The sequence below is a fragment of the Gymnodraco acuticeps genome, unplaced genomic scaffold (assembly GCF_902827175.1).
Source record: "Gymnodraco acuticeps unplaced genomic scaffold, fGymAcu1.1, whole genome shotgun sequence".
Classification (NCBI taxonomy): Eukaryota; Metazoa; Chordata; class Actinopteri; order Perciformes; family Bathydraconidae; genus Gymnodraco; species Gymnodraco acuticeps.
This window is the reverse complement of record NW_022990621.1, coordinates 468321-487945: the sequence shown is the minus strand read 5'-3', so window position 1 is coordinate 487945 and position 19625 is coordinate 468321. Positions and strand designations below refer to the sequence as shown.

The window sequence follows — 19625 nt, the reverse complement described above, 5'->3', positions numbered from 1 at the left end:
CGAGCTGATGACGTCGCATCATCATCATCACTTCACGTCAAGACGAGTTAACTTTTTTTTCTAACTTTGTGTGGAAAAATGCGGGGATTATGCGGCCTTTTGATAAATATGCGCCCTTTTAAAAATCTGCGCCATTTTGCTGATTATGCGGTAAATTATGCGATCGCAGAATCGCGTTTTTCTGGAGGGTCTAATCTACTGCTGTTTGCGCACACTTTCTAAAAATATAAGGTAGGGAGATTAGACTGTGAAGTTCCGCTGCTCTCTCTACCCTCCCTCCCTCCCTTCCACATCTCGCGCACAGCCGTGCGGACTAGTGATGTGTCGGTTCAAAGAGCCGGCTCTTTTAAGTGAACGACGGGAGCCGGCTCTCGCCCGCGAACGAGCCAGGTTTTTTTTTTTTTTTGCGGAGGGATCTAGATCGGCTTGAAGGCACATTATGCAATATGCAATGTGCACATTATCCCGCTTATTACACATGGCCACATTCTCAACAAAGTAACGACATGACTCTCGTAATCGATATAACCGGCCTGCTCTCGTCTATCCCACATGCTCCACTGAGATCCAACATCTAGTTTCAGGCGGCCTGTGGAACTGCCAGTCAGCTGTTCCTAAGGCTGACTTCATCTCTGGCTACGCTTCCCTGCAGTCTCTGGATTTCCTTGCTCTCACTGAGACGTGGATTACTCCATCCAACACATCCACCCCAGCAGCTCTCTCCACAGCATATTCCTTCTCCCATACACCTAGACCCACTGGCAGAGGAGGTGGCACTGGTCTCCTGCTCTCTCCCAAATGGAGCTTTTCCCTCTTCAAGCTACCTAACTTCACTCCTTCCACCTTTGAATTCCATGCCGTCACAGTAACCCATCCTATACAATTAACCATTGTTGTTCTCTACCGTCCACCAGGCGCCTTGGGGGACTTCTTGGAGGAATTAGATCATCTCCTCTCACACATCCCTGAAACTGGCCCTCCCGCTGTACTTCTCGGAGACTTCAACCTCCAGACAGGGAAGATAGACGAACTAACATCTCTGTTAAACGCCTTTGCATTCTCACTGTCTCCGTCCCCACCAACTCATAAAGCTGGCAATGTCCTTGATCTCATATTCTCAAGGAACTGTACTACTTCTAACCTCTCTGTAAACCCGCTCCACACATCCGATCACTTCTTCATTTCATTCTCTCTACCCCTTTCCAAACATAACGAACTAATCTCTTCCCATCCTGCACCTGTCCACCGTAACCTTCGTTCCCTCTCCCCAGGGGTAGACGTTAAGGGTAAAATGCCACTGGCCCTCCGGGCCGGTGGAATTGTATTATCACTGGCCCCACCATTGTAACCACTGGCCCGGAGCATTCGTTAAAAAAAAAAAAAATTGACTAATAATGAAGAAAATTAACACATTTGTTGCAATAGTAGCCTAATTTATGCACTAACTACATTACTACTTGTACTACAACATTTCAATCATCAGTTCTTCCTCATTTTCCTCAATTGTTCATATTTGGTTTATTAAAATAATGATATTGTGGTCATTGTTAAAAAATGTCTGCTATTATTATGAGTATTATTATTTGTATAATGCACTTTCTGCCTTCCTGTCATCAGGAGTTAGACATATGGCTATGTAATTGATTTGATTAGAACCTTCATTATCCTAAACTGCTGGGACATTTTGCCAATACCTTTATATTGTCTACTCTTCACTTACTTGTCAGCATAGGTCGGCATTGATGTACAGCAGTGACGTGCGGTGAGGTTCATGGCTGGTGAGGCACTGACTCTTTCAGAGTCAGATTTACAATTATTATATTTTGACCTTAATCGAAATATTCGGTTATTTTCAAAAGCTTTTTTAGTCTGATGCTTCAATTCATTTTAAACAGACCGTTCAACAAAAGGATAGGCCTACCCACAATTTAAATATTGGATTGTTCTTTCTTAGTAAGATTCCATTTGCATTACAATTGTGGTCTTACCTTGACTTGAAGATGAAGTCCATGCTATCCTTCTGGACAACAATCTCTATTACTTTTTTGTAAAAGTCCTCCTTATCTTCCTGTAGTTTCAAAAGTCTAGTTTGTTGTTCGCATCTACCGTCCCTGCGTAGAATAACAGTACCAACAAGAACCTGTGGGCTCACTTGCGCCCCCTTCAGTGCGGCAGAGGTTATGGCTGCCTCCCCTGGCGCTAAATTAGTGCCCGCGCTCCAGCCAGTTACGAGAGGCAGAGCTCGTCCCTGCCTCACTTCTCATCGCTACCCGTAGTTGTAGCGGAGCTCGGCAAATTTGCTGATTTTGACTATAAAAAGCGATTGGAATCATACATAAATCACATCACATTTACAAAACAGATCAGTGGAGACATTTTATTATTATTACTATTTAGTTTTTCTTTAGTTGTTTTTCCGTTACATTGGAGGAGTATGACAGGTGAGGCTCTGCCTCCCCTGCCTCCCCTGACTGCACGTCGCTGATGTACAGAGCCGACAGAAGACCTTGTTTATATTGCCATCATATTGAGAGGTGCAGTAACTCGTCCTAAAACCAGTAAGTAAGCTGCTGGTTTCCTCGACAAAAAGCAATGGGATTTCTCCACAGGGTTTTGGAAAATAGCTGGAAATAAGGTCTGTGGAAAACAAACCTGTTTGATAAATGCACGTTTTGTTCAGCCGGATAATCTCCACATGTCTACCCTACTTTTATAATTTTCGAATCATAAATCTAATCGATAGATTATAAAAGGGTTTTAGGACGCGGCACTGCACCACTAGAACCATCGATCAAGCTGACTTTCTCTCCCTCTTCTTCTCATACTCCCTGTCACTCTCCTTTAACTCCTCGTGACTTTCTTTTATTTGAAGATTGTTTTTTGCCCGGCTACCGCTGGTATTAAAAATATGTTGGCGAATGGTTAGGTGGCGCGATAGTCTGTAGTGAAGGAGCGCGCTCCCGCTCACGGGAGCCTGCTCGCGCTGTGCTCCGCAGCAAACAGCTGTTTGCTTTTCCCCCAACAACGACAACCGACTCACGGAACGCTATGTTGTAGCGTTGATAAACGAAACAATTTAACTAAATTGCTAGTCAAAATACCAATACCACAGGAAACATTTTTTTTTAAAGAAATATTTTTAGTGGCCCGAGCGGGCAAGTGCAAAGTACGTTATGCTGGCCCGGGGTGTCTAAATAGTACTTCCGGGCCAGCGGGCCATTTATAATGTCGAGCCCTGCCTCTCCCCCTCAACCTTTGTCTCATCGGTGCTCTCAGCCCTCCCTTCCTCTGACTCGTTCCAACTCCTACCTCCAAACTCTGCTGCAGAAACTCTCCTCTCTACTCTCTCATCCTCTCTGGACTCTCTCTGTCCTCTCACATCTCGGCAGGCTCGTCAGTCCCCTCCTGCTCCCTGGTTAAATGATGCACTGCGTGCTAATAGAACCGTCCTTAGGGCAGCAGAGCGGAAATGGTGGAAATCCAAACACCGTGACGACCTCCTAACCTATCAGGCTCTCCTCTCCTCTTTCTCTGCTTCGATCTCTCAGGCAAAAAGCACTTTCTTTCAAGATAAGATCCAATCTTCCTATTCCAATCCCAAAAAACTATTTTCCATCTTCTCCTCCCTCCTGGACCCCCCCCAAAGCCCCTTCCCCCTCCTCCCTTCTGTCAAGCGACTTTGTTATCCACTTTGAAAAAAAGGTTGATGATATTCACTCTTCTTTTTCTGACTCACCTCTACTCACCGCTGGGTCACCAGACCCTCCTTTCACCCACACACTGACCTCCTTTTCCCCTCTCTCTCCAAGTGAGGTTCTTACCCTCATTACCTCTGCCCGCCCTACCACCTGTCCTCTGGACCCTATCCCTTCAAACCTCCTTCAGACTATCGCTCCTGATATTCTACCATTTCTCTCCCATTTCATCAACACTTCTCTAACTTCTGGTCACTTTCCAAACAGTCTCAAGGAGGCAAGAGTAAACCCTCTCCTAAAGAAACCCACTCTCAACCCGTCAGATGTTATAAACTACAGGCCTGTCTCTCTCCTCCCGTTCCTGTCTAAAACACTTGAACGCGCTGTCTTTAGACAACTCTCCTGCTATCTCCATCAGAACAACCTTCTGGATCCGCACCAGTCTGGTTTCAAGGCAGGTCACTCCACAGAAACTGCCCTCCTTGCTGTCACTGAGGAACTGCACACTGCTAAAGCAGCCTCCCTCTCCTCTGTCATCATCCTTTTGGACCTGTCTGCTGCATTCGACACGGTGAATCATCAGATCCTCCTTCGCACTCTCCAAGCACTTGGAGTTTCAGGCTCTGCACTTTCCCTCCTCACCTCATACCTCAAAGACCGCACCTACTTGGAGAGGGTCCGAGTCCGACCCTTGTCAATGAACTACAGGGGTCCCTCAGGGCTCTGTTCTTGGTCCCCTCCTCTTCTCCTTGTGCACAAACTCGCTCGGATCAGTCATTAGCCCGCATGGTTTTTCATACCACTGCTACGCTGACGACACCCAATTAATTCTGTCCTTTCCCCGCTCAGAGACACAGGTCGTTGCACGCATCTCTGCTTCTCTAGCTGACTTCTCTCAGTGGATGTCTGATCATCACCTCAAGCTCAACCTTGACAAGACTGAACTGCTCTTCCTTCCGGGAAAAGATTGTCCCACTCTTGACCTAACAATCAACATTAGCACCTCTGTTGTTTCCCCGACTCAGACTGCAAGGAATCTGGGTGTGACCCTAGATAACAACCTGTCCTTCACTGCAAACATCGCTGCTACAACCCGCTGCTGCAGATACACGCTTTACAACATCAGGAAGATACGTCCCCAGCTGACCCAGAAAGCGACGCAGGTTCTGGTCCAGGCTCTCGTCATCTCACGCCTAGACTACTGTAACTCCCTCCTGGCTGGTCTACCTGCATGTGCCATCCGACCTCTGCAGCTCATCCAGAATGCAGCTGCTCGCCTGGTCTTCAACCTTCCTAAATTCTCCCACACCACGCTGCTCCTCCGCTCCCTTCACTGGCTTCCGGTAACTGCTAGAATCCACTTCAAGACAATGGTACTTGCTTACCATGCTGCGAATGGATCTGGCCATTCCTACATCCAGGACATGGTTAAACCGTACACCTCAGCACGTGCACTCTGCTCTGCATCAACCAAACGGCTCGCTGCACCCTCGCTGCGAAGGGGACCCAAGTTCCCATCAGCAAAAACACGTGGGTTTGCTATCCTGGCTCCAAAATGGTGGAATGAGCTCCCCATTGACATCAGGACAGCAGATAGCTTACACACCTTCCGGCGCAGACTGAAAACTCATCTCTTTCGACTCCACTTCGAGCGATATAACTATTAACAAAGCACTTATATACTAATAAAGGGCTGGCTTATCTAAAGCCAGTTGAGTAGCACTTGAAATGTTTTTGCTCTATGAAACCTGATGTACTTATATGATTCTGTTTTCTTCAAGTTTGTATTTTGTTGGTCGAACGCACTTATTGTAAGTCGCTTTGGATAAAAGCGTCAGCTAAATGCAATGTAATGTAATGTAACTCCCAATATTAATTGAAATGCTTTTATGGATTTAGAAAATGATTTAAAAAATAGTTTTATGTATTGATTTAAATTGACATGCATCCGCTAAGAAAAGTAGTCCGTTGTTACTGTTTGAACTAACGTAGCAACGGCAGGAACTGCTTCGATAGCGTTTTTGAGGAGCTTTTTGATTACAGATTTGAAAACATCGTTGCTTGCTTTAAAAGTAGCACAATTCATTATGTCAAACCTTGGAAAGTATCTAGATATCCCTGCCCTAATGCCAAAGTAACTGGCAACTGAATATGTGTCGCCGTTTGATGTCTATGTCTGGACCGCTGCGTAAAAAGGAGGGTTTCTGCCCCATTACTTCTCTTCTTACTTCTATAAGAATAAAACACGGAGGACGGAGATCTCTTTTTCTCCCCCTCTTCTGACAGCCCAGCAGCTGATCTCAGAGCACGCTCCCCTCTCCTGCAGGGGGACGTGGTCAGCTGCAGCTCACAGAATCAGCCCCCTGCAAAAACAGCGCTGGAAAGAGCAAATAGAGCGAAATGAGGCATGGCTAAAATGCAGGATCTTTTTGGTATTTTGAAAAAAAAACTATATTTATATACTTTATATAGGTCAATACAGTAGCCCCTTTTTATTAGTTTTTAAATAGTTGTTATAGGTGTTGCTATCTTTTTTGTGTAGCGTGGTTCTACAAGCCAGTCAGTGCATTCATTGGGTGATATCAGAGAGTTACACGGGTCTGTAAATGCAATGAAAACAATTTGCCACAGCAAATCATTTATATTAAACATGTAATTTTTACTTTTGAATACTTCAGTACAAAGGTTGTATTGAATAATTTAAGTGATATATGTGTATAATTAGTCAAAACAGGGCTACATTTGATTGAATTAAAAGGTATAATATGTGGTAAACTGAAGAGCCGTTTGGGAGCCGAAAGAGCCGGCTCTTCTTGGTGAGCCGAGCCAAATGATCCGGCTCACCAAGAAGAGCCGGAATTCCCATCACTAGTGCGGACATCAGCAGTCCCTTCAGACAGACAGACGCAGCATCTCCCACTTTACTGTCCCACATTATGCCGGCTTTTCTTTGCCTATTGTGAAGGTGAGTGGTGATGAACAAATAACTAAGCTGCTGGTGCCTCGAGTTTACAGCTACTTAGCCAAAAGACAAACAAATATTGTTAACTAAGGAAGGCTACTAGCTAATGGATAAGTTGTTAGCTCAAGGTTTAGCTAAGGCGTTTTATCATGGGCATACAGGCTAATGTACTGTACTTAAGGGGAGACACTACAGGTGAATGCAGTAAAATGTGTATCATCACAATCACCACATTGATATGCAAATTAGGCGTTAACTAGGCCTAATAAAATGCGCTAATTTTCATGCAATATTACAAGTAGGCCTACATGAAAAAACGATCCTTTTGCCTGCAATGTCCTGCCTTAAACAGTAGCTTCATCATTTCGATTGATGGCTGCTCATTTTTTTTTTTTTTTTTTGTATGATTTATTTACGAGATTTTGAGCACAACAGACATACAATACACCTCCTGCATGGAGTGAGATTGATACACAGTTGAATACTGTGGAACAAGGTATCAACAAAGAGACAGTTTACCCCCAACTCCCACCCCCAGCCCCCTCCCTCCCTCCCTCCCTTACAGACAAGCATCAATGAAATAGGATGCAATGAATTTTGAAACAGGTAATAATGGTAATGAAAGACCAATATTGGCCATACATGCCATAACACACACATTTACATATGCATTCAAATCATACATGCTTATATACATGTATACATGTTACAAAGACACAAACAGAATAATAACAAAACACTAACAGCACACAGAAAGAGAAAAAAAAAATGCTGCTCATTTAATAAACTATTATTTGTACTAGTTTGTTGCTGATAGATCTTAATCATTACATGATACAGCGACCCACCCTCATGTGAAAGGAGGGAATTTATAGGTACACTGAAATTAAGTCCTTGAACAGTTATGTTTCGTTATGTGTGCGTTAAGTGTAATAATAATAATACAAATGTATTGGATCATTGATGTATTCAGGCAATTCAGTATTATATTGCTTGGCTATAGAAGCTGAAGGTTAACTTACTTGTGAAACAAAAGTTAATTGAACAAATTATTGTAATCACTTCTGCAGCACAATGCCAAAAAAAGAAAGAATTCAGAAAAAGGAGAAGGAGCGCCAGAAAACAGCCAAGAGTATCACATCTCTAAATGCATGGTTAAAACCAAGTACCAGCAGCAACACACAAGAGAGAACAGATAACTCAAATGTTGAAAGTGTTACACCTGAGAAAGCAGTAGAGATCTCACAAGCAACATTGGAGAGACAAGGGGAGGCTTTAGAGGCAACACCTGACACAGAGCCGAAAGATGATCAGGAAATCCCTGTCAGTGTGGAAGAGGAAGAGGCCACAGGAGGGGAAACGGTGGATAATGTTGAGTTTGAGGAAGCCATAGAAGAGGGTGATGTTGAGGAAACTGTCAGTAGTGTAGAAGAGGTCATATCAAAAATTGCATCCTGAAAGTATCCAACAGATCCCGCCCACAACCAAGCTTTTGATCTCAAATGTAATGTCAGCTATGTGAAAATGTGTGTTGTAAGAGGACCATGCCAACCTCTCCTTAGATTTCCCAAAAACGCTGAAGGCCGATCATTTCAAAAGATGTGGTATGAAAATAAGCCATGGTTGGAGTATTCACCCGAAAAGGACAGTATGTACACTGTAAAAATCAACCTATAAGATCTACTCAATAAAATGGGGGTAACAATTTGCACACACTTATTTTGAGTAGATTTTACCCAATGTTTTTGGGTAAAGGTTACTAATATTTAATATATAAGACTTACTTTAAGAAATTAAGTAAAATCTAACTGAATTACTTAATAAAACGTATTACTTATAAATGAGTAATATTTACTCCTAATCGTAGGCAGCTATTTACTTAATTGATCCACATTACACATTAATATTACTTTATTAGTAAGGTTACCAGTAAACAATATATTGCCACACACAAGATTTTATTGACCAAATTATGAAAAATGTATAAGTGCAATATGGTCATACATTGAGATTATTTAAACAGTTAAGTGCATTTCAATTGTTAACACTGAGCAGAATCTTCAAAATAGTCATACAATCACATTGTTTTAACAGTAAAGTGCATGGGAATTGTAAACATTAACATCATCTTCCAAGTGCAATTTACTCAACTATATGAAAACCTTTACGTGCCAGTAAACAGTCCACTTTTAACAGAAAAAGGTTTCTCCACATCACATTATTTTGTGTTTGTGTCACTCTGCACTAAAACAAGTCCACTTCCATTTCAGAACAAATTGTTTATTTGAGGCTCTGGACCTGTTTGAGCAGCTTGGCTCCATCAAGCTCCAAAAACAGTTTTTAGAATACCTCAAATGTGTATTTGAGCTTGTTGGGGTATTCCAGGTTGAGGGCGTAGATCAGGGGTGGGGAACCTCCGGCCCCCGGGCCGTATACGGCCCGCGAGACCATTTGGTTTGGCACTCGAGGTAATTTATAAACACACGCAAAAAAATTAAAGAAATCTAGACCGCAAAATAATTAAACAAGTGAGTGCCTGTTTTTCCTGGCAACGGTCATGGTCCTTGAACACAACACGAGCCTAACGTGTCATCACGTAGTATATGTCTCGTCTGACAGGGGTGCAGTGCTGACGGAGAGCATCAGAATGTCGCTCCGGGACTTCAAAAAATTGCAGTACCCATAAGTCCGTAGGTAGGCTACACATACTGCAGTTTTTGCGTGGCTGTGTCTTAGTTGTAAGCCCAGTGGCGATCTGTTCATCTGTCATTCTGATCATACAGTCAATAACTTTGTTATTAGCATCTGGTTAGCTAGCTATGCTAACGAATATAAGAAGCTTTTTCTACAACCAGTGAGGTAAAGGCACATCTTTATATGATCATTATAGTTATCATAAAACAAGATAATAAAGTAAACAGGTATAAAATACTATATGACAGTAAAAAAAAGTTGTTATTAATAAACAAGAATACAGTTTGAAAGGAGAGTGATTTGTAAAATATCCATAAAGAAAAAGTAAATCTGCTTACAGTTCTGTTTCATATGGGTGTTGAGAGATGTTTCCATAGATCTCTTCATTTTGCTCTCAAAGTGCACCAGATTGATGCTTTTAACTTCAATATTTAAAAATAAATCTTCCCGGGGGAGCAAGCCCCCGGACCCCCCTAGAGGAGGTTAGGTCCCCCCCTCTTAAATCATGTCCATGGACATTGTGTTTGGTGGTCATGCCACAACCGTGCACGTGCATGCATGCGTGAGTCATGGTGAGATATCTGGATTAAGAGGTTGCTTTTTCTTTGCACAGCATGAAAGAAAGGCCAAATGAATGTGCTGTGATTTTTAAGCAGAGGTCAATAATTTGTACGGCCCTCGGAGGATGTTGAAAAAATTGAAATGGCCCTTGAGAGGAAAAAGGTTCCCCACCCCTGGCGTAGATGAATCCCATCAACAATGTGCATGCCTTTGTTTGGTCTCCGCACAAAACTCTGTCTCCCTCTATGACAATAGACACATCTGCTGGTCCCCTGTCCCTGGCATCATGGATCACAAGCACCTTCACAGTTTGGTCCACGACGTTGTCATGCTCGTCCTCCATGTTGAAAAGAAAGAAAGAAAAGCATATTCACTTTAAATTAGGCATATTAACAAGAAGCTATTATACAATATAGGCTTTGTGGTCTAGCATTAAGCCTAATCAATAAAACCAGGGATTGACTTTTTTTAAATGATTTGAAAAAATGTGTGGCAGCGATTAAAAACAAAAAAAGATTTCTAACTTATATAAAAAATGTCAGGCCCAGTCAAATTGCCCATCGATCTAATCAATGACATTAAATTGATTCTTTCCCATAAACATAACTTTTCAGTGAATGATTTTATTTATCTTATTTCACTTTAACACCAAAAGAAGGTTTCATATGTTAAGTAGCAAGCACATCAGTACATTATCCCTAAATCATTTTCCTGTGAATGCTAAACCATTTATAAAAACAATAAGATGTTTACAGATTTACAGCAATAAATTGCATATTTATTTGTTAGGTGTAAGAGTGGTTAATCACAGAAATTAAACAACGGTATCAGAGCAACCTCCGAAATAACTCCGTTAAAATCTTGAAGTGATCAGTCTTTAACGACATATCTGGCTGTCTTGAAAAAGGTCTTCTTGGCGATCCCCAAGGTCTTCAATCAGGCACCTGGCCACTGCATCCCTTTTTTCCAACACTCTGGGGCTGTGAGGAAATGCATTTTAGTGAGAAGACTTATTTCTGCATTTTCATATTCTTGAATGAAACATTTAAATAAATGTACCTCATCAATTGCGCTCAGAAGAGGGCGCATCCTGGAGCCAGCATCTCCTCCTTTGGCACGCATCAGCTGGAGCGAGTGGTGTTAGTGTACCCATCCAGTTTCAGCATCAAAGTCTTCCAGTGAAAGAGTTGTTATGTGTCGGAACTCCTCCTTGATCTAATAAAGAGCATAGGGGACAACACTCATTACTCACAACAGTGAGTTGAAATGGAAACAAATAAACGTAACGTTCTCACCTGAGCCTCATTGAATAAACCAGGCCATCTCTCCTTGAAGACACTGACACGTGGGCTGAGGGTCACCACCTCCACTCCACTACAAATTGTCTGCAGGATTTAAAATGTATAGGACTTAGGTGCCGTCTCTGAGGATGTTACACTTATATTCACATTTCTTACACTGAACATTACCAACAAAATAACACAATTAAACATGTATATGTAGAAAAATCCTAAAATATATAACAATGAGCTTTGGCTCTGCTCCGTGGTAATCTATCCAGTCCTCGCGATAATATACAGTAAGCTTAATGTAAACATAAGTCTATAGGCTATTGCTGCAGCTATACCTCAAAAAAGACAAATTAATCATAAATCATTATTACTGTGGCTTGGCTGAATATACGATGGTTATTTTTCACTAAGAGATAGTCGCAAGATAGTTGTCTCAGTATTTATCGTTTCATGCACGCTCATATGAATGCTCCTTTGTCACGCGCGCCGGGGCTGGAGTTTAACAACACCGTGTCCCATTCATCAAACGGGACAAACTGTATTTCACTCTCACCATTGTTAAGCACAGAGCGACCGAACACAACAATATATATATAGTATATATTACCCGGACAGACCCACGAGGAAACTGACGGCCGACGTTGGATAGACTCACGGCCCATCCACACCTACCAAAACATGCGCGGTCAAGGCTATGATGGCGCGGCCAATATGAGTGGTCAATACAGAGGACTGCAGTGAAGAATACTGAAACACAATAACAAAGCTCTGTATGTGCATTGCCAAGCTCACTGCTTACATTTGGTCTTAGTTGAAAGTGCAAAATCAAGCCTCCACTTCATTACCTTTTGTAACCTGGTAGATAAGCTCTATGTGTTTTTTACCAGCTCTACAAAAAGACACACTGCATTTGTGAAATGCCAAGAGGCCCTGCACCCTGGAGAGCGTGTAATTCAACTGCAGAATCTCTCTGACACACGGTGGGCATGCAGAGAAAAAGCCCTGCAGGCCCTCCTTAAAGTGAGGAGTACTGTGGTCAAGGTCCTCACTGACATGACAGAGCAGGAGCCTCCAGATACTGCTGCTGGAGATGCCAAGATGTACCTTAAAGCCATAGACTTTGAGTTTTTCCTTTGCCTTGAGATCGCCACTCCAGTCTTTGAGGTCACTGCACTTGCCTCTGATGCTCTACAGAACTGCAACATTGATCTGTCCACAGCATATGCTGTTGTTGATGGAGTGATGGACACCTTGTCCAACCTCAGGACAGAAGAACAGTTTGGAAAACTGTTTAAGAGTGCCACTGAAAAGGCAGAAGCCGCTGGGATCAGCATCCCCACAGTCCCCTCAGGACAGCAAAGGCAGAGGAGGGTGCCTGCAAAGTATTGGCAAAGTACTAATGCAGCCACAGAGAGCCATTCCTTCCAGTCAGTAGAAGACTACTATAGAGGGAAGGTGTACTACTCATTCGTAGATGTTCTTTCTCAGGAACTAAAAAGAAGATTTAGGGGAGATGGCGAGACAGAGTCCAGTAAAATACTGAATGCACTCCACACTTTGACCAAGGCCAACAACTGGATAGGCAAAGATGCAATGGGTCCTGACTCCCTTGATGCCGTTCACATGCTTTGTGAGTTCTGTGGAGGAGAGGAGCAGAAGTTGAAAACAGAGCTCAGGGTTGTTCATGCCTCTTTCCCAAACACATGCACCATGAAGGGGATATTCAAAACACTAAGAGACAACAGTGAACAGAATATCTTTCCAACACTGGTGGAAATGATAAGAACCTACGCAACAATTCCAGTGTCAACAGCAACAGTGGAGAGGTCCTTCTCCAAGCTCAAGCTGGTGGAAGACACACTCAGAAGCCAATGCACAGAAGAGAGGCTTTCTGATCTCCTCCTCCTCCTCGCTATTGAGAAGGACATTCCTGTTATCCACAGTGAAGTAATAAACATCTACAGGGACATGGCCCCCAGAAGGTGGCTGCTGTAAGGGAGGAAGGAGAGACAGCAAGTGAAGACACGTAAAAAGATTTAACAACTTCCAAGTGCAAAGAAAGTTAGTAACAAAAGAAGTTAATAACAAAATATTTGTTTTCAGATTTCAAGACCTTGTTAAATAATTTCAGTAAAGTTGCAGTATTTTTGCACAGTTTTTTTCAGCATTTTTGATGTGTTTTGTCCAATTAAATGAAGTAAATGAGTAGGAGAGGAGAGGAGAATGCACTAAGTGTAATTGTTGCAACTAAACCTAGCCCTACTTGTAGTTTGGAGTGTAGGTTGGTTTGCGTATTTATGTAGAGCCTTTTTCAGTTTTGTGTGAAGATTTGTTGATTTTGAAGCGTTATTTATTTTAATACCGCAAAAATAATTCAAAGGACTTAACTTATCTCGTGCCCTCATTGGTCATGTGCACGTTCGTGTGTGTTGGAGGAGGGGCTCTGTAAGGAAGTGGCAGATTTTTTCCGGCTGTGTATTTTCAAATTCTAGCGCACTCGAGCTGGTTTCTCCAAAATGACCTACCCCACCTTTAATTGTATTTAAAATAACATTTCCAAAGAAATAAATCCTTCGAATCTGCCTATTCAGTTTCTGTTGGAATGTGAAGGATTAAATGAAAGAAGCTCCTTTGGCCATCTGCGAGCTACGGCCCGTCCACACGGCGGCGTGCGTTGAAGCTTCAACGCTTCTGCCCATTCACTTTGAATGGGGTGACATCACACTTTGCCGAACTGCATTGTGGTTCCATCGCTTCGCTTTGCTCGTGTTGCTCGCTTCAAAAGTTGAGCAATGTTCAACTTTTGAAGCTTCGACGGAAGCGTCAGCCAATCAAATCATATGCCAGTACAAGCTCTAGCCAATCAAACCGCGTGCTTGTGTGTCCAGATTCATGGGATTGGTTGTTGGTCGAGCTTCAGACACGCCCACCGGCAAGCTTCAACGCACGCCGCCATGTGGACGCTGCATTACTGTGAAGACAGGAGATGATTGGTGGTCCAGCTATGAATTCACAGAGGGCCAGCTATAGTAACTCAATGAGAGAGTAATGTCAAATGACAGCACAATTGACCAATCATATCTTCCCTCTAAATGGGTGGGCTTTATTATCGAGGACTTTATGACAAGTTCCGCCCGCTGTGAAGTTTATGCATGTTTTATAACAATGGGTCAAGCTAGGCGGAAGTAGCAAATTAGCATAAGTTTGTTCATGATGGCTCACGTCAGTGATAGTGATGACATCATTGCGAAATTATTAACCGAGTCATTTTCATGATTGAGAGGGCCTGGGTACAAAAGTCAAAGCTCGCCACTGACACAGGGTCCCATGATTTAATAATGTAAGACTAAAGCATTCTTTTGTGCACCAGTCAATCCTCAAATCAAATACAGAGTTAAATCCCAGATCTAATGTACATTAGAGGGAGCATGTTTCTCTCAGTGGTTGTGATGTTACGTTAAATGTCTGTTTCCTTGTATCTTGTCCTAATATCTGTCCTTGTTGATGTTGCAAATGGAGCTGCTGTGGTGCAGGAACCATTTCAGACTTTTTCTGACAATAAAGTATAATCATATCGTAAATAAAGACAGCTGTGTGTGTGTTGTGTGTGTGTGTGTGTGTGTGTGTGTGTGTGTGTGTGTGTGTGTGTGTGTGTGTGTGTGTGTGTGTGTGCGTGTGTGTGTGTGTGTGTGTGTGTGTGTTTCTGATGATTTACTGTACAGTTTTCCTCCCGGGTGCCCCCCCCTCAGTGATGGATAGCAGGGCTCCTGTCCTCTGTACTCTCAATAGAGAAAACATGGTCGATATCAATTTTCACAAACTCATGTTGTCAAAGGCACAGAAATGGAAAATAAAGATACTAAATATCTTGGGCTGAATTCTCACAAGATAACATTTCATTTCCATGCATACATGATATATAACCAAAGGTCGGTGGTTCAATCCCCAGCCCCTGCAGTCAACATGTTGAGTGTATATGTGTGTTAGTCTCTGAGCAGGTGCGCCTGGCAGCCTCTGCCTCTATATGAATGTGTGAATGTGTGTATGGTGACTTGTATATGTAAAGCGTTTGAGGGATCACAAAGACAGGAAAAGCGCTTCCTACATACAGACCACTATCCATTTACTGATGTCATCTTTGGTTTGAATATTTTCAGTATGCACATTATTAGGAGTTCTGGGATATTACTCTGTGCCTGTGGACAGCACAGTAACTATCCCATATGTGATCAGGCTTGAGGACAGCACTTTTTCGTCTGGTTTTGACCTGGTTGTCTCCGTCTATGACATATGATGTCCAGCTGCTAACCAGCTAGTTCTTGTGCTCAGTGTGATAGCAGAGATGCTAATACACAGGTTCAGTGAAGTGCTGTGTGATCTTGTTTTCTAACACAGGTCCCTGTAGTGCTGATCATACAGGATGGCATCATTAAACCCGTCCAGTGTTTGTGAGTATCATGAGCCCATGAACCAGAACACAGCTGGAAGGCAACACAGGATATTTTGTATTTAGTCTTAACCCACTCAACCAAGTTACAAGTGTCACTATTAGCCTCCATACAGTTTACAAGTCTGATAGTGTTTTAAACAATGTATACATTTTACAAGTAGTGACTACACTAAAAGTCTGTAATAAATACACAAATAACCTAAAAAAAGATTAGAATTTAGAGGGTTTAATTAGATGTTTGAAAAAACCCTTTTATTAGATATTTGCACATCCAACTGTCTCAGATGCCAGTGCAAGGACAACAGAAAAGGAAGTCTTTAGATCAGAAGATCCCGCACACTTCGCATGCTCAGCATCACAATTTATTGATTATATTTTTCCGTCCCTCTGGACCTTTGTCAAGAATATTGGGAATGTTGAGCATATGATCAATGTGTGTGTGTGTGTGTGTGTGTGTGTGTGTGTGTGTGTGTGTGTGTGTGTGTGTGTGTGTGTGTGTGTGTGTGTGGGATGCCAGAGACCTGAACACCAGTGGCAGCTTTACATTGATGGAACAGCTTATGGTGTACTAAAATATTTATAGCAGGTTTTGGACCAGTGTTTGCCTCTTCAGCTGCTGCCAACTGAAACCCAGCAGATATTTTATATAATAGAGGAAACTGCTGAACTCTGTGCTTTGTTGTTTTAAAAGTGGCATCGATCTGAATTATTAGCAGGGTACTAGCATGTGGTTTCTATGAAATGCACTGCAAGCAGGCACAGTCAAGGGAAGATACTTAATTTCACTGTTGATGAGATATTAGATCCAGAGGTGCTGCAAAAATGACTGCTGAAACAGTTCCAAATAAATGATATCATAATTATAATATCTATATATCTTTTTAACTAGGTACAGTACATCAGACAGGTTGTTTTTTTGTAACAGACTGTGTGTGTGTCTTACGTCCCTTCAATTCCTACCGCACCCATCCTTCTACTCCGCCTTTATTTTGAAACGTTTTTCTTAACATTTAACAACCTATTAATGTGTCATACCCATTTAACGGGAAGAAACTCAGCTATCAGACAATATTAACAATTTGTACCTAAACGAAACACAAGTCTAACACCAAAGATAACACACAACTTCACTTTACAGGGCCAAAACGGCAAATACATCTTACCTTTGCTGTTTTCTGATCAGAAGTTGTGTTCAGGGCATTAAAACGCATATAAAAGCTGCTGAAGGTTAATCTAATGTCTCTGTGTCACTTTGAATTGATTGCTGATAATCCATCATAGCATTTAGAGCAATAAACGCATTTTTCATATAGAGTGTAACGGAGCTTCCGGTTTTGGGCAAGCTACGTGCGCATCATTCTAACTTACCAATGGTAATGTTTAGATGGATTTAGGAACTTCCCCTCGATTCTATTGGCTCTAACGGTTACAAAAAGGTGTCAATCACCCAAATCGACCAATGTGTTCCAGAGATACGGCAAATGTACCCAGAGGTGAGTCCGCCTGGACCTACTTTTTCTAAACCTCTCTAAAAAGGTCAAATTTCACTTGTTTTGCATCAATCTTGATACAGGGTACTTATTATATGTTATAGTTTGGATTATAGCTCAGGGCTTAATCAATCAATCAATCAATCAATGTTTATTTATATAGCCTAATATCACAAATGTTACATTTGTCTCAGTGGTCTTCACAGTTTGTACAAAATATCAGTATGACAATACGACACCCTCTGTCCTTAGACCCTCACATCGTACAAGGAAAAACTTCCGAAGAAAACCCACAGTTTAAAGGGAAAAATGGGAGAAACCTCAGGGAGAGCAACAGAGGAGGGATCCCTCTCCCAGGACGGACAGACGTGCAATAGATGCCGTGTGTAAATTGAAAAGATAATACATTTGCAACATAGGTAGTCCAAATGTTTGGAAATGCATGTGTGTATAATAGGAAGATGAATCCACGAGGATATCCATCCAGGACCTATGATCCAGGACCACAGCCACGACTCAAGATCCAGGGCTCGCGATCCAGGACAGAGGACCGCAGGATCATCCATGACTCCGGATCCCGGCGTATATAGACACCAAAAAGAAAGACATTTGGGGAAGCTGGGTTAATCGGAACATGAGAGTACACAGGTATAGACAGAGAGAAGGAAGAAGTAAGATGTCCCCCGACAAACTAAGCCTATATCAGCAAAACTAGGGGCTGAATCTAATCAGCCCTAACTATAAGCAAAAAGGAAGGTCTTAAGCGCACTCTTAAAAACGGATAGGGTGTCTGCCGCCCGAACACAAACTGGAAGCTGATTCCACAAATGTGGAGCTTGATAAGAAAAGGCTCTGGCTCCCATTGTACTTTTAGAGACTCTAGGAACAACCAACAACCCTGCATTCTTGGAACGCAATGCCCTAGTAGGACAGTAGGGTATAATGAGTTCTTTAAGGTAAGATGGCGCCTGCCCATTAAGGGCTTTGTAGGCGAGAAGAAGAATTTTAAATTCTATCCTGTGTTCTATAGGGAGCCAGAACAGGAGTAATGTGGTCCCTTTTCCTAACTCTGGTTAGTACACGAGCTGCAGCATTTTGAATCAGCTGAAGCGACTTGACTGACTTCTTGGTACACCCTGATAATAAAGAGTTACAATAATCCAGCCTTGAAGTAACAAATGCATGGACTAGTTTCTCTGCATCGTTTTGAGGCAAGATATGCCTGATTTTTGCAATGTTACGTAGATGGAAGTAGGCGGTCCTTGAAATTGATTTTATGTGGCCGTTAAAGGATAAATCCTGATCAAATATAACACCAAGATTCCTTACAGTCTCACTGGAGGCCAAATTAATGCCATCCATAGTTAGTATATCCTTAGATAATTTGTTTCGTAGATTCTTCGGGCCAAGTACAATAACTTCAGTTTTGGTCGTGTTTAACATCAAAAAGTTTAAGGTCATCCACGTTTTTAAGTCCTTAAGGCAGTCTTGAATTTTATTTAGATGATTAATTTCATCAGGCTTGATTGATAAATATAGTTGAGTATCATCCGCATAACAATGAAAGTTTACAGAATGATTCCTTATAATATTGCCTAACGGAAGCATATATAATGTGAACAAAATAGGTCCGAGCACTGAGCCCTGTGGCACTCCATGGCTAACTTTGGTTTGCGTGGAAGATTCATCATTGACACGTACAAACTGAGAGCGTTCAGATAGATAGGACCTAAACCAGTCTAAAGCAGTTCCCTGTATGCCAACTAAGTGCTCTAGTCTTTGCAATAAGATATCATGGTCGATAGTATCAAATGCAGCACTGAGATCGAGCAAAACAAGAATAGAGACACGTCCCTTGTCAGAGGCTATTAGAATGTCATTTGTGACTTTAACCAGAGCTGTCTCTGTGCTATGATGTGTTCTAAAGCCAGACTGAAAAGCTTCAAATAAATCATTGTTTTTTAAGTAATCACACAACTGTTTTGCGACCGCTTTCTCAATAATTTTTGAGAGGAACGGAAGATTGGAAATAGGTCTATAATTGGCTAAAACCTCTGGATCGAGGTTGTGCTTTTTAAGAAGCGGTTTTCTCACTGCTACTTTGAATGATTGTGGAACATAGCCTGATAATAAAGACATATTCATAATATTGAATAAATAAGTGCTAATTAATGGAAAAACTTCCTTCAACAGCTTAGTTGGAATTGGGTCTAACATGCACGTTGATGGTTTAGAAGAGATAATCATTGAATTTAATTGTTCAAGGTTTATGGCTGAAAAGCATTCTAGTTTACTATCTAGTGTAATATTAGAACTTATGTTTCCGGGAGCTGTTGATAACACTATACTGGTCAAAGGCAAGAGGTCATTAATTTTGTTTCTAAGAGTAACAATTTTATCGTTAAAAAAGCACATAAAATCATTACTACTGAGTGCTATGGGAATAGAAGGCTCAATCGAGCTATGGCTCTCTGTCAGCCT

At 41.9% G+C, this 19625-nt stretch overlaps 1 protein-coding gene and 1 long non-coding RNA gene across 4 annotated transcripts in view; one reads left to right on the top strand and one right to left on the bottom strand.

Annotated features, from left to right (window-relative positions):
- Positions 1 to 19625, top strand: part of dok4 (docking protein 4) — a 137631-nt gene that overhangs the window by 16284 nt on the left and 101722 nt on the right. The gene's annotated exons all lie outside the window — the stretch shown is intronic.
- LOC117554635 overlaps positions 9932 to 19625 on the bottom strand; it is a 68085-nt gene continuing 58391 nt past the window's right edge. Inside the window, exons 2-4 of one of the 2 annotated variants that reach the window (XR_004570295.1) lie at positions 11208 to 11297; positions 10972 to 11127; positions 9932 to 10892 (exon numbers count right to left, since the gene is read on the bottom strand). This is a non-coding gene — a long non-coding RNA (uncharacterized LOC117554635). Of the gene's footprint in view, positions 10893 to 10971; positions 11298 to 19625 lie in introns of both variants that reach the window. The other variant, XR_004570294.1, reaches the window with a different exon arrangement.